General features: G+C 38.0%; 1 protein-coding gene and 1 pseudogene across 1 annotated transcript in view; both read left to right on the forward strand.

Moving 5' to 3' along the window:
- SYNPO2 (synaptopodin 2) overlaps positions 1-13,576 on the forward strand; it is a 144,567-nt gene that overhangs the window by 24,111 nt on the left and 106,880 nt on the right. The gene's annotated exons all lie outside the window — the stretch shown is intronic.
- Positions 7,119-13,576, forward strand: part of LOC120246354 — a 40,615-nt pseudogene continuing 34,157 nt past the window's right edge.

Consider the following 13,576-nt stretch of genomic DNA (forward strand, 5'->3'; position numbering starts at 1 on the left):
CTGGGGTGTGCCACTCTCCCAGCAAGTGGATGCATTCGCTAACCTGGAAGCTCATCAAATCTTATTGTGCATGATTTTTATAGAGCTTAATCTGGAGTGCTCTCCTTCTCCTTCCCAGGGGTCAGTGGGTAGGGCTGAAATTTCTAAGCCTTAAATTATTTGTTTTTTTCTGGTGACCGCCCCATCCTGAGGCTATCTAGGGATCCCACCCAAAGTCACTTCATTAAATAAATTCAGGTGTGCCCACAAAGGCTCCTTATGAGTAACTAAAAGCATTCCTATCACTCAGGAAATTCCAAGTGTTTAGGAGCTTCATGCCAGGTACCAAGGACAAAGGCTAACTATATTTCTGATATACCACAACTATGCTAGATTCTGAGGTGAATAAGACATTATCCTTGCTTTTAAGAAACTAAATTTCCATGGAAAAGGCAGATTTATAATTATTATACAAGATGCCAAGGCTTTAAAAAGATATATATATATATTAATTTAAAAAGATATAAATTATATATATATAATATATAAAATAAGAATCATGAGTAACCTAATTCTGTTACTCACTATTCAAATCAGACCTTGAATTGTACAAAACCATCCCAGGCCTAGGTAGCCTGGAGTCCATTGAACAAGGACGCAAGAGCCGGTAAGAATAAGGCATGTTCAGCAAATGACAAGCAGCTGCAGAAACCAGAATGGGACATTGTTCATTTCTAGTGTTATAGTGATCGCTTTTATGAGTATTTGATAAATTTTCGTGAATTATGTATAATACAGAATGCAATCAGTTAAGATTCAAAATATTCCTCTTTGGTGTCTGAGCCTTCTTTCCTTTATGGTTTTGCTTTTTTTGTACATGCATAAAGGCTTGTTGGTGTGTTCTTGTGATAGCATTCAAAAGTCTACATTCACTTTCCATAGTTTGCATGAAGTCTTTGTGTCACAGTCAATAAGAAACTCTTCATGAGAAAGACTGTAATGAAAATCTTCCCAGCTCATCACCATGGAAAGAGTTAAAAAAGACTAAATTTAGAATCTCTTAAATTTATTATCTTAGAAGTTGAGAAGAATAAGATTAATAGTTACTGTCTTCTTTCTTCCAACTCATCGTCTTGTTCACCATAAAGTCTTTTTTTTAAACTTGTATTGAAGAGTTTTAAACAGGGGCATTGCAAGATCTGGTGTGTGCTTGGGAAGTTGACTTAATGGCAGCATGGAGGTGGCTTGAAGGGTGGAGCTTGGAGGATGGAGAACAGTTAGGAGGAGTTTATAATACTCAAGTGACTGATAATGACACTAGACTAGACTATAGCACTGGGCTGGAAAAGAAGAAGCAGGCAAATTAGAAAGATACAGGATATGGATGGCAAGAATAGTGGGCAATAATTTGGAGGATGGATGTGGCATTTATTGAAATGTGTAGCAGGAAAAGTTATGAGGAAACAGTTATGGGGAAAAGAAAATCAATTTACTTTTGAATAAATTGAATTTGAATTATCTGTGGGACACACAGAAGAAGCTATATAACAAAGAGCTAATAGAATCAATCCGGGCTTGGGAGAGTGGCCAGTGTAGAGGAAATCTGGGGTTATTAGTTGAAATAGATGAAGCAAGAAGCAGAGGACAGAGAAACATGAAAAAAATCAATATATAAAGTCTGGTCAGAGAAAGAGGAGACAATGAAAGATGTTAAAGGAGGTCACTGGAAAGCTAGAACACACGTATTTCTGATAAGTTAAGAATGGAAAATATTTCAGGAATGGGTTATCAGTGACAAAGGAAGAAGACTGTAAGACCATATCATACATACCTGGGAAGTTGTTGGTGATTGTTTCTCACTGTGATGGTAGAGATGGAAGTCACGTTGAAGGTGGCTGTTTAGTGGATGGGAACCAGAGGAGAGCACGTGGAGACAAAGCACAGAAAACTTTGTTTAAAATTAGCAGTGAAGGAAAGATAACAAAGAAGATGTGACTGGTGAGAAGACAGGAGGAGTAAAGATTGCATCTATTTGAAGGATAAGATGGTCCAGGAGTATTTTTCATGGAAAGAGAGAGAGAAAAAGAATGTATGTAAGACAAAGCAGTTACCCTTAAGCAAAATCAGCAGAGTTGGAAGGATTAAATCCACTGAACTTAGTTCTAAATGTGTTGATATTTTATATATTTTGTTTTGTAATTAGAAGTGTTTTTTTATATCATGAGAAATATTAAATGATAAAAGTTCTATAAAAAGAAAATAAGATCATTATCAGAAAGCTTTCTAAAGCATTTGGGTCATGGACTGTGAAATTTATTTATGTTTATTTGTTTATTTGTTTAAATTATTCTATTAGGGTGCCTGGGTGGCTCAGTTGGTTGGGCATTTGACTTCAGCTCAGGTCATGATCTCAGAGTTCGTGGATTTAAGCCCCACGTCAGGCGCTGTGCTGACAGCTCAAAGCCTGGAGCTTGCTTTGGATTCTTTGTCTCCCTCTCTCTCTGCCTCTGCTCTGTCTGTCTCTCTCTCAAGAATGAGTAAACATTAGGGGCGCCTGGGTGGCTCAGTTGGTTAAGCATCCAACTTAAGCTCAGGTCGTGATATCATGGCTTAGCTCATGAGTTCAAGCCCCGCATCAGGCTCTGTGCTGACAGCTCATAGCCCGGAGCCTGCTTCCAATTCTGTGTCTCCCTCTCTCTGCCCCTCTCCCACTCACATCTCTCTGTCTGTCTCAAAAATAAATAAACATTAAAAAATTAAAAAAAAAAAAAGAATGAATAAACATTTTAAAATATTAAAAAAAGAGAGAGAGAAATTAAACTTCTTTTATACTTTGGGCAAGTTGAGCCCAGAACTGGAATAATTATACTCCTTAGTTTATAGCATATTTCTTAAGTTAGTTTTAATAATATCATAAGCACACATGATCCCAACTCTCTAAACAAAAACTGAAAAAATAGCCTACATCTAACATTATGTCCTCCATAAATCACTCTGCTTCTCCCCACCTGAGGTAGTCATCATCTTGAAATCTGTATTCATCATTACTTACATTTGTTTTTATGGAATATTTATGCATACTTAAGAAGTAGGTATTTTTATTTTAGTTGTTTTTAACTTTAAAAAATACTGTGTTTTATGTAGTCTTTGGAGACTTTTTTTCACTTAAGACATTGTCACTAGGATATATTCATATGGCTGCAATTTTGGTTCATTTGTTTTGTGTAATTCCATTGTGTGAATACCCATAGTTTACTCACCACTCTTTTTTTTTTTGGTTGATGAGCATGTGTGTTGTTCCAGGTTTTTACTATTGTGAATAGTGGTAATAGAACATATCTCTGTAGCCAAGGCTATTTTTCGTTGTATATTTAGTTGTATATTTAGTTGTATATATTCCAGGAGTGGAATTGCTGGGTCATGTTTGTGAAAGATCAGGTTTGGAAAATGCCAAACTCTTTTTCAAGTGATGTATGATTTTACAATTTCATCAGCAACGTATAAGGCATCCTGTGGCTACACATTTTCTCCAACAGTTGATATGATCAGAGTTTTTAATTTTGTCATTCTTCTGGTTGTAAAATGGTATCTTGTTATGGTCTCCATTTGTATTTATATGACCATTGTGCAAGTTGAATAGCTCTTCCTATGTTTACTGGCTATATGTGTTTTTTCTTCTGTGAATTGCCTGTTAATATCTTTACAATATTTTTCATTAGGTTATTTCTGTTCTTCATATTGACTAGTATAAGGGAAGAACCTAAGAAACGTCATTTTGAGATTAAGGCCTCCCTTAAGAGCAACCTCGAGCTGCACCATAGCCCCAGTTCCTCAGATTGCTCAAGGCTAAAGCCATCCTCCGACCGCCCTCAGGTCAGCTAATCAAAAAACATTCCTGTGGTCTGAGTCAAGGCTGGGAACTGTAGACAGTTATTCTGTACAAACTAGCCAATTTCTCACTGCTTGCCTGAACCCCGCGTGGGCCCTTTGAACTCACCTCATAATTGAACTCACCTCATAATTGGTCATTTTCAAAGGATCCTCAAAAGTCATGATTGGGTCCCACCAAAAGTAATGAACACCTCACAGATACTGAATAGTCAAAGCTGTTACCATGGGTGCTGCTTCTGTACAATTGTAATTGGTGCTTATGTGATGATGCTACATGTACAACGTGTGCACTGTATCACCCCCGTCCCTTACCCCTTCAAAACCCTGCTCACTATTGTTCAGGGTTTCACCTTCTGCCACTACACTGGTAGGCGGGTGAGCCCCTGCTCGAGCTTGTAATAAAGACCCTTTTGTACTTGCATCGGTGTTGGCTCCTTGGGGGTCTCAGGGGACTCGTGAATTGGGCACAACATAAGTACTTTACATTTCCTTTATACTAAACCTTGTCGGTTGTATGTATAGTGAATGACCTCCAATTTTATAACCTGTCCTTTCATGTTATTTAAGGTTTCTTTTGATGAATAAAAATTTTAATATATAATCAAACATAAATATTTTTCTTTTATACTAACGTTTTTAGGTCTTCTTAGAGAAATCTTTTACGTACGCGTACTCTAAGAAATATACACTTATATTTCCTATAAGATCTTAGTTTTTAAACTATTATTTTAGAAATTTTTTTCCAAGATGTTTTACCAGGTGTGTTTTTTAAATAAACACTATTTCTCTTAATAATGCTGTTCTTTACATTACAGAGCATTTTTGTTGCTTTAAAAATGTCTGTTTTAATCATCTTGGAGATTAAAAGTAAATTGATTAAAAACAAATAAAAAAGGGGCTCCTGAGTGGCTCAGTTGGTTAAACGTCCAACTTCAGCTCAGGTCATGATCACAGCTTGTGAGTTCAAGCCCTGCATTAGGCTCTGTGCTGACAGCTCAGAGCCTGGAGGCTGCTTTGGATTCTGTGCCCCCCTCTCTTTCCTCCCCTCCCCTGCTCATGCTCTCTCTCTCTCTCTCTCTCTCCTCTCAAAAATAAATAAACATTAACAAATCAAAAAACAAACAAAAAACCCCTTAGATTGAGAGAATTCTACCGTTGCAATTCCCTGACTGAATAATGGTATCAGGATGTTTTGACTTAGCAGATGGGAATTAAGTGTTTTAATTTTTGAATTCTTTTCAGCTACAGCTTTGTTGCTCATCTGAAAGTAGAAAGAATTTAGTCAAAAACATAACCTAGTTTTATACTACGCATATATGTAGATGAGTATCCCATATTATATATGACTTCCAGGCACCAACACTAATAAAATATTTCAATCTATAAGAATGATTTTGTTACTGAATGAACATTAATTACTTGTGCTTTTAATGTTTCTTTAATTTTTTTGAGAGAGACAAAGATAGTCAGAGTGTGAGTGGGGGAAGGGCGGAGAGAGAGGGAGACACAGAATCTGAAACAGGCCCCAGGCTCCGAGCTGCCAGGACAGAACAGGAAGGAACTCACAAACCACAAGATCATGACCTGAGGCAAAGTCGGCTGCTTAACCAATTGAGCCACCCAGGTTCCCCAGATTATTTGTGCTTTTAAAAAAAGAATTTCCATATGCAGGAGTCACTCTCCAGATCATTCTAAGACACAGAAAAGATTAGTGTTAGAAATATTTTGGTATAATGTAAGGAGGATAAATGATTGCAGAATTTTGAAAAAATAGCTAAATATCCAGCTATGACATACTAAAATTGTATATTCTTGGGGTGCCTGGGTGGCTCAGTTGGTTAAGCGGCCAATTTTGGCACAGGTTATAATGTCTCAGTTCAGGAGTTCGAGACCCGTGTTGGGCTCTGTGCTGACAGCTCAGAGCCTGGAGCCTGCTTTGGATTCTGTTTCCGTCTCTCTCTGCCCCTCCCTTGCTCTTGCTCTGTCTCTCTCTTCTGTCCAAAAAAAAAAAGTTAAAAAATTAAAACTTTATATTCTCTCACTTCAAATTAAGAGAATGAGAAGAGTTATAGAGAAATCCAAACTGAAGTGACAGTCTTCCCATCAAATTGTTGATTTAGTCAGAGGTTAGTTGAATGGTGCCTTCTGCGTGACCCTTCTTTTAATAATCTTTGCCATTTAGCTTTCCATGCAAAACAAACTCTTTGCAATACCAATTCCTTTATAAATTTCCTAGAAACTGCAGGTTCTCTTTTTTCACTTTAAAAGACAAATTTCTTTAACAAAATAGCCAAAATATAATTCCAAACTGCGACCGGATGTCTTTATGTTTGCAGAAATAAAGGCATCCTTTTATTTTACCACTTTACATATACCCAGGTGCATATATTTATGTAATGTGTTTATATAATAGGGTATGCTATAGGAAAAGCATTAAAGAAACCCCCAGATGTATTTGCTGAGTGGCTCATCCAATAGGTTATGTATTTTGTAGTATTCTCATTTTCAGTTGTTGAGACTATGTTCAAATAGAAGCAGAAAGAGGTTTATCTCTAGAAACAGGTTTGATTTCCTTAAAAGGCAGTTGTTTCTTTTTTCCTTTGCTTCTCTGGAGAATTGGCTACAAACTGGGAATAGTTATCCTATGACTCATTTGCAGAGCAGTGCTATAGCATATAGAGTTCAGATAAAATTATAATGAAACAGACCCTAGTAAGACTGTGTGGAACAAGAGAGCAATTTTTAAAAGGAAATTTTTGGAATTGTATTTTCTTAAATCTACTTTGTAGATAAAATAAGTTGTTCTTATTTTAAAAATGACTTAATCTAAACATTGTAATAACATTTTCTTTTGCTTTTTGAACTCAATATACCTACTTTTTGTATTTGACACAAGGCATGACACATACAGTTATATTAGGTAGCGATAATTTAATTCTTACTCAAGTATTTTAGAAGTAATGCAACGACTATTTCAGATTTCCGAGTCCTTCAAATTACATTAAAAAAATTGTACCGATCAGACTGCATCGGCTAAAGTTAAGGCTATTATAAAGTTAAATATACATTCAGTGTATTTTAGCAGTATCAAACAGTATCAGCCAGTTTTAGCACAGTGCTCCCAATGTGATATACTTTTAGAGTGCAGACACTCCCTTACCAATGTGCGCAAAATGAGTACTTATTCAAAAAGCCTTGCTTATCGAACACTTGCATTAAGTGAAGAAGAATAGTTATCAGGTGCAACCATGGCAGAAAGTGCTAATCATTGTACTCATTCTTCAGTGCCTTCGTTGGACCCCTCGGGCCCTCAAGCTTGTGCCCTACCAGCCATTTGCAAGTGATTAGAGTTGGCTTTGAGCCAAAAATCTCTTTGCAATCAGCATACTTAGCAGTTTCTCCCTCATATTTTGCATATTTTATATACCAAAGCAATTCAATCAGAAAATAAAAATGCTCTCATTGAAATAATAAATTTTAAAGCTGTTTTGATGTCAGTAAACATCAATTAAGGGCGCACCATGAATCAGACTAGGTCCCAGGAGCACAAAGATGAGTAGTATAAAGTTAATTTCTTGAAAAAGCTTGCACTATAGTAGTGGGAGTCACATATGGGATGTAATCAGTGTAATAAGATTTGCAAGTGTTATTGTAGAAGGGGGTATAGAGAACAGTGGAGGCGCAAAAGGGGATAGAGAGGTGATGAGAACATTAGAAGATGGCATACACAAGCTTCAGTTTGAAATACAAGATGTCTATCAGGATGGAACAGAGGGTCACAGAAAGTGTTCTAGGAACAGGCTTGAGGCATAAACCATCATGGCCTGTTAAAAGCCTCTGACTGGTAGCTGGCTACAGCCAGGGCTTTGTGTGTAACTAACTCTGTGGCTAACTTGTTCCTTTATTCTAAAGGAAATGGGAATCCCATTAGAAACATTTTATGCATTTAAGGAATAATATGATTGACCCGTGGAGAGAGGACAGGTTGGGTGACAGACTGAAGGTTGGGTGAGCAGTTGTAAGATCATTGTCCTAGTAATAGGGGGCAGAAGATGAGGGGTAGAAAAGAGAAGATGAGTATCACGGATCAAAATAATTAATTCTGTAAGATAAGGTGGTTGAAGGAATGTAGAATGTAGTGAGGGAGAAAAGGAACCTGAGATGACTTAGGTAATTGAGCAAATTTTAGTATCTTTCTTAGAGAACATAACAGTAGGAGAAGGAACAGGTATACCAGAAAGATAATGAGTTTACTTTCATGCATTTGAAATGTGAGTCTCCTTTAAGCCATCCACGATGCCTCGTCAGTGTTTGTGCATAAGGATCCAGAGCTCAGGAGAAAGGGAAGGACTTGGAATTCATCTGTGTACAGCTGGTGGTTGAAGTCATTGGAGTGGGTGAGATCACCCACGTCATGAAAAACAACTTTTCTCTAAATGATCCAGCTTCACACATATCAAAGTAGATACAGCAATACTTGGCACCTGCAGTGGGCACACCACCAGGTACTTGTTCTATCTTGGACCATGGGCTCTAAGAATAAAAGAATCCATCGTAGAACAAAGGAAAAGCAATCACTTCCTTAGGCGTTCTCTCTCAAAACTGAGAAGTAATTTAAGCATCAAAAACCTCCTTGTAGTATTAGTGTGATATAATAAGAAGTCTACATTTCATATTCTAACTTTATTTAGATTGCATACTGGAACAATTTTGCTGCAGGTGAAATAACTCTTAAATGAACATTTTCACAGTAGACATATGAAACCATTTCTTTTTTTGGGTACCAATCTAACAATGAAATAATGAGGCAGAAGGTGGGCAAAACAGCTTGATCAAGAAGAAGCTCTTTTGGCCAAGGAAGATTGTTATTAAGATCCACCTAGTTCCTTACCTAGCAATGAAATGTTGGCGTTTTTCTAGGACTTCATGGCTAGCCCCTGCCTTCTCACTCTGTGCACTCTCCCTTGCAGATTATGTCATTCTCAGAGGTTGTACTGTCATTGTTATGTTTACGATGCCCACATCTGTGTTTCTAGCCCACATCTTACCTTCAAACCTGTCCTCTACAGGGGCGCCTGGATGGCTCAGTTGGTTAAGTGTCTGACTCTTGATTTCAGCTCAGGTAATGATCTCATAGTCATGAGATCAAGCCCCGTGAAGGGCTCTGCACTGACAGTGTGGAGCCTGCTTGGGATTCTCTCTCTCCCTCCTTTTCTTTCTCTCTCTCTCCTCTTTCTTTGCTCTTCCCCCCCTCCAAAAAAATAAATAAACTTTAAAAAATATATGTCCTCTACACAACTGCCAGGCTGATGTATCTAAAACACATATGGCCCATGTCATTTTCCTGATTAAAACTCTTCCCTTTGTTAATGATGTTCTAAATCTTGGGCCTTATCTTTTTTTTTTTAAATTATTTGAGCTTTAAACTCCAGCAATACCTGTTGCTTCTAGTTCTTTTTCTTATGATTTTATTTATTTATTTACTTATTTATAATAAACTTTTTTTTTTGCCATCTTTTCTTTCTTCTTGCTTCTCCCTCAATATGCCGTTCTCTCATCCACCTGGATAACTTCTGTCACCTCCCAAATGTATAGCCTGTCTTGGCCCTGAATTCATGACCTCATCCAAGTGTCTTCATATACTCTGTGTATGTTTGTCACTTAACACATTGTTTCGCAGTTACCTGTTTCTTTGACTTTTTCCCTCAGTACCCTGGAAGCACCTTGGGGGTAGGGACTATATCCTATTCATCTTGAATCCTTGGAGTCTACCGTATGCTTATAGAATGGTTAAATAAATGAAGAAGGAGTGAAAGTGAAAGGCAAACTCACATGGAAAATGTCTCTTTGTACTTTAGTGTAATGTTTTATCCACTGAGGAATTCCAGTTTACCATGTGCAGGTTTATTTATTGTCAAATGCACCAGTTTTAATAATTGGATCCTAATTAGAGATACTGCCTGAAGTAGACATACCTCTGTCTCATAGACAGAGCTGTTTCTTTTTTTTTTAATTTTTTAAATGTTTTATTTATTTCTGAGAGAGAAAGAGAGGCAGCATGAGCAGTGGAGGGTCAGAGAGAGAGGGAGACACAGAATCTGAAGCAGCCTCCAGGCTCTGAGCTAGCTGTCAGCACAGAGCCCGACGTGGGGCTCGAACCCATGAACTGTGAGATCATGACCTGAGCTGAACTCGGATGCTTAACTGACTGAGCCACCCAGGCATCCCTAGACAGAGCTGTTTCATTCCCTCAAGAAATCATTCAGTTTCAGAGAAAAAAGACTGGCTTTCTGCTCCAAGACCTATAATGATTCTTCTGGAAGTAAAAACATGCTACATTTGTGGTGCTCCTTACTTTATCCTCTAAAGAACTCCCAGAAGAAACTCCAAACTTGAGTGACAGGATGGTCATCAGGGTTTGCTTTTAACTCTTTTTGATGTACATATTCATGGGGTGTACATATTTTCTAACTATATATTCTGTTGGGACCTACGTATTCATACAAAGAGACACATAGCATATTTATTTACGAAACCAAAGAGGGTTAATAGCCTTTTTGTTATACAGTAACTCCAGGCATTTAAAAATTTCCTTCAGTTGTGAATGTAAGACTACTATTATAATGGGATAGAGAGACATAATGTTGTCTTACATTTTAAAATTCCAAGGATAAATGTCCCGTAAGAATCACAGTAAATTTAGGGATCTCAGACAACTAATAAACTCATCCTGTCAGGAAGAAATAAGGTGTGTGTGTGTGTGTGTGTGTGTGTGTGTGTGTGTGTGTGTGTTTAACTAGAAGTATAATCCATATAGTGTGGTTTAACCATATTTGGACTGACTGGCCTCATCTATGTATATATCTTTAATTATATACCTGTGCTAATAATAGCACAGAGTAAATCTTTTATTTTTTTATTTTTATTTTTTTAAAAATATTTTTATTTATTTCTAGGAGAGAGAGAGAGAGACAGCGTGAGCAGGGGAGGGTCAGAGAGAGAGGGAGACACAGACTCTGAAACAGGCTCCAGGCTCTGAGCTGGCAGTCAGCACAGAGCCTGATGCAGGGCTCGAACCCACGAACCGCGAGATCATGACCTAAGCGAAAGTCGGACGCTTAACCGACTAAGCCACCCAGGTGCCCCACAGAGTAAATCTTTTAAATAAAACAAGAAATTCCCTGGCTATATACATTATACATATATAAAATAAAGGAACTGTGGTATCCAGATTCCTTGTATATATTTTGGGGAAAAAAGTTTTCTCTGCCATACATATACTATGGTGGCTGCTTCAGAGATGTTTTAGATAAATTTCACATGTAATATACAGTCTCAGAACCCAAATATTGACCTTGGAGGTTTCTTCCTAGCTCTAAGTACAAACACTGACTTATGTCATACCTTCCGAGGTGCAGATGCTAACTGTCCAGTGCAGCTGAGGAAATGCCTGCAGATTGCACCCTACAGGAGAGGATGCTGGCTATTAACATCACTAGAACCTTTGTACTCTTCCATAATGCAGTTGCTTCTCCTTAGCTTCCTGAACTTCTCTTTATGGAAAAATCCTTGCATGAGGAAAGGACGGACATCTCAACAGAGTGTACTAAAACAACAACAACAAAACTTAGGTCATGTGGCAGCAAGTTTTTCCAGAAAGTCTTAAGGGGATTTATATCCTAAGTTTCAATTAATGCTGATCTCAGCTGGAATAATTTGCACTTCTATGCTGTTTGTGTTTCAGTACACATGTAGTTGACAGGAGCTGTCTAGATACCTCAGGTTTTATGCATCTGTCAGTAAATCAAAGATACAAATGTGAGAGATAGTCCCCAGTGGCTTTGTGTGGGTGTGTAGCATTCCCCAGTGCATTAGGGACCAACAGATCATGCAAAATTAGAGCCATATATCAAAGTCAATCCCTTCTGGTAAAAGTGTACCCTTACTCCAGGACTATCCAGCTCTGCAGGAAATCTTTGCCCATTCTTTCTAATTGAGAATTGGCAGAAGAGGGTCTTGTGGCATGACTAATGAGAAATATAAAATCTTTTAATTTAGCATTGCTTTTTTGGTGCTACTATTTGGAATGGAACAAATCCATGAAAATTCTGAGTTGATCCTTAGTAGTAACATGGTCTTTAAGAGTGTAGAAATAGGGTGGGATGTGTGATTATAATTCTCTGCCCAAGTAGCTTGATAGGGAGTTGGTACTCTGAAATCTCATGTGATGATTTCCCAACTTGGTGTTTTAGAATTCCAATACATTTCTTAAATGTATAAGAAGTGCTGGTGTGTCTGGGTGACTCAATCTGTTGAGCATCTGATTCTTGATTTAGGCTCCAGTCATGATTCCAGGGTTGTGGGACTGAGCCCCACACCGGGCTCTGTGCTGAGTGCGGAGCCTGCTTAAGATTCTCTCTCTCTCTGCTGCTCCCCCCCAAATTAAATGTCTAAGAATTGCCAAACTTTTTTTCTGGGAACTGGGAAAAACAAAGATAAATTAGGCACAGATCCTGTGTCGAAAACATACACAGTCCAGTCCAGTAGGGGAGAAGCTAATAGATTTTTACTAGGCAGGTGAGGAAAAATGCAACTGGAGCAGATAGGACAGTATTTTCAGTGGCAAGGAGGCATAGCATGGCATACTGTGTTCCATTCGTGTGGATGGAAAACAGAGCTGGGGATTATAGGAGGTGGACTGAAGAGGCAGGCAGGGGCCAGATCAGGAAAACCTCTGTAAGCTGTTATCTGGATCTGGGTTCTGTCCTTTGAGGGTGTGATAGGGAGCTATTAGCAAGAGTGAAATTTACTCACATCATTCTTGGGTTCTCATGGAGAAGGAAAAATCTTTTGCTTTTCGATTCATGTCTGGAGCTGCTGGAAAGCTCTTGGAACTGTGGAGTATGGTGAGGATGTGAACTGTGGCCGTCGTGATGGGTTGAGGAGAATGGGACTTTGTTAAGAAATGTTTGGGTAATGCAGTGGAAGGGTTTTGATGATCAGTTGGAGGTAGGAGGAAAGAATAATAAGAGCGATTAAAGGAATATTTCTTTCTGCCTTGATTAAATGGTGCTGGCAAACCTGTACAACAATGTACAGCAACCCTGAGAGCCGGGCTGCAGCTCAGTCTCCAAAGTCTCTAGCAGTCAAAGCAAAGAGAAAAATTGCAGTCAGTTAGAGTCACAATAGCAAAGATGTAACAAAACAAAAACTGTGAAGTGCTATAAGATGTAAAGTGTAGTAATGTAAATTATTACTATTATATTTGACTATAATATATAAATAATATATATTTAAATAATAATATATATTATTAAATTATAAATTTACATTATATTAAATGTAAATTATTACTATTATATTTGACTATAATATATAAATAATGTATATTTAAATAATAATATATTGTTACTATATATAATATAGTGTATATAAAGGAGCCAATGTTTAAAAACATTGTCCCGGGGCGCCTGGGTGGCTTAGTCGGTTAAGCGTCCGACTTTCGCTTAGGTCGTGATCTCACGGTTCGTGGGTTCGAGCCCCGCGTCGGGCTCTGTGCTGACTGCCAGCTCAGAGCCTGGAGCCTGTTTCAGTCTGTGACTCCCTCTCTCTCTGACCACCCCCCCCGCTCACTCTCTCTCTCTCGAAATAAAAAAAAAAAAACAAAACCTTAAAAACATTGTCCCTTTCTGCTGGGCTGGAAAAG

The sequence above is a fragment of the Hyaena hyaena genome, unplaced genomic scaffold (genome assembly GCF_003009895.1).
Source record: "Hyaena hyaena isolate Hyena2069 unplaced genomic scaffold, ASM300989v1 scaffold_466, whole genome shotgun sequence".
Classification (NCBI taxonomy): domain Eukaryota; kingdom Metazoa; phylum Chordata; class Mammalia; order Carnivora; family Hyaenidae; genus Hyaena; species Hyaena hyaena.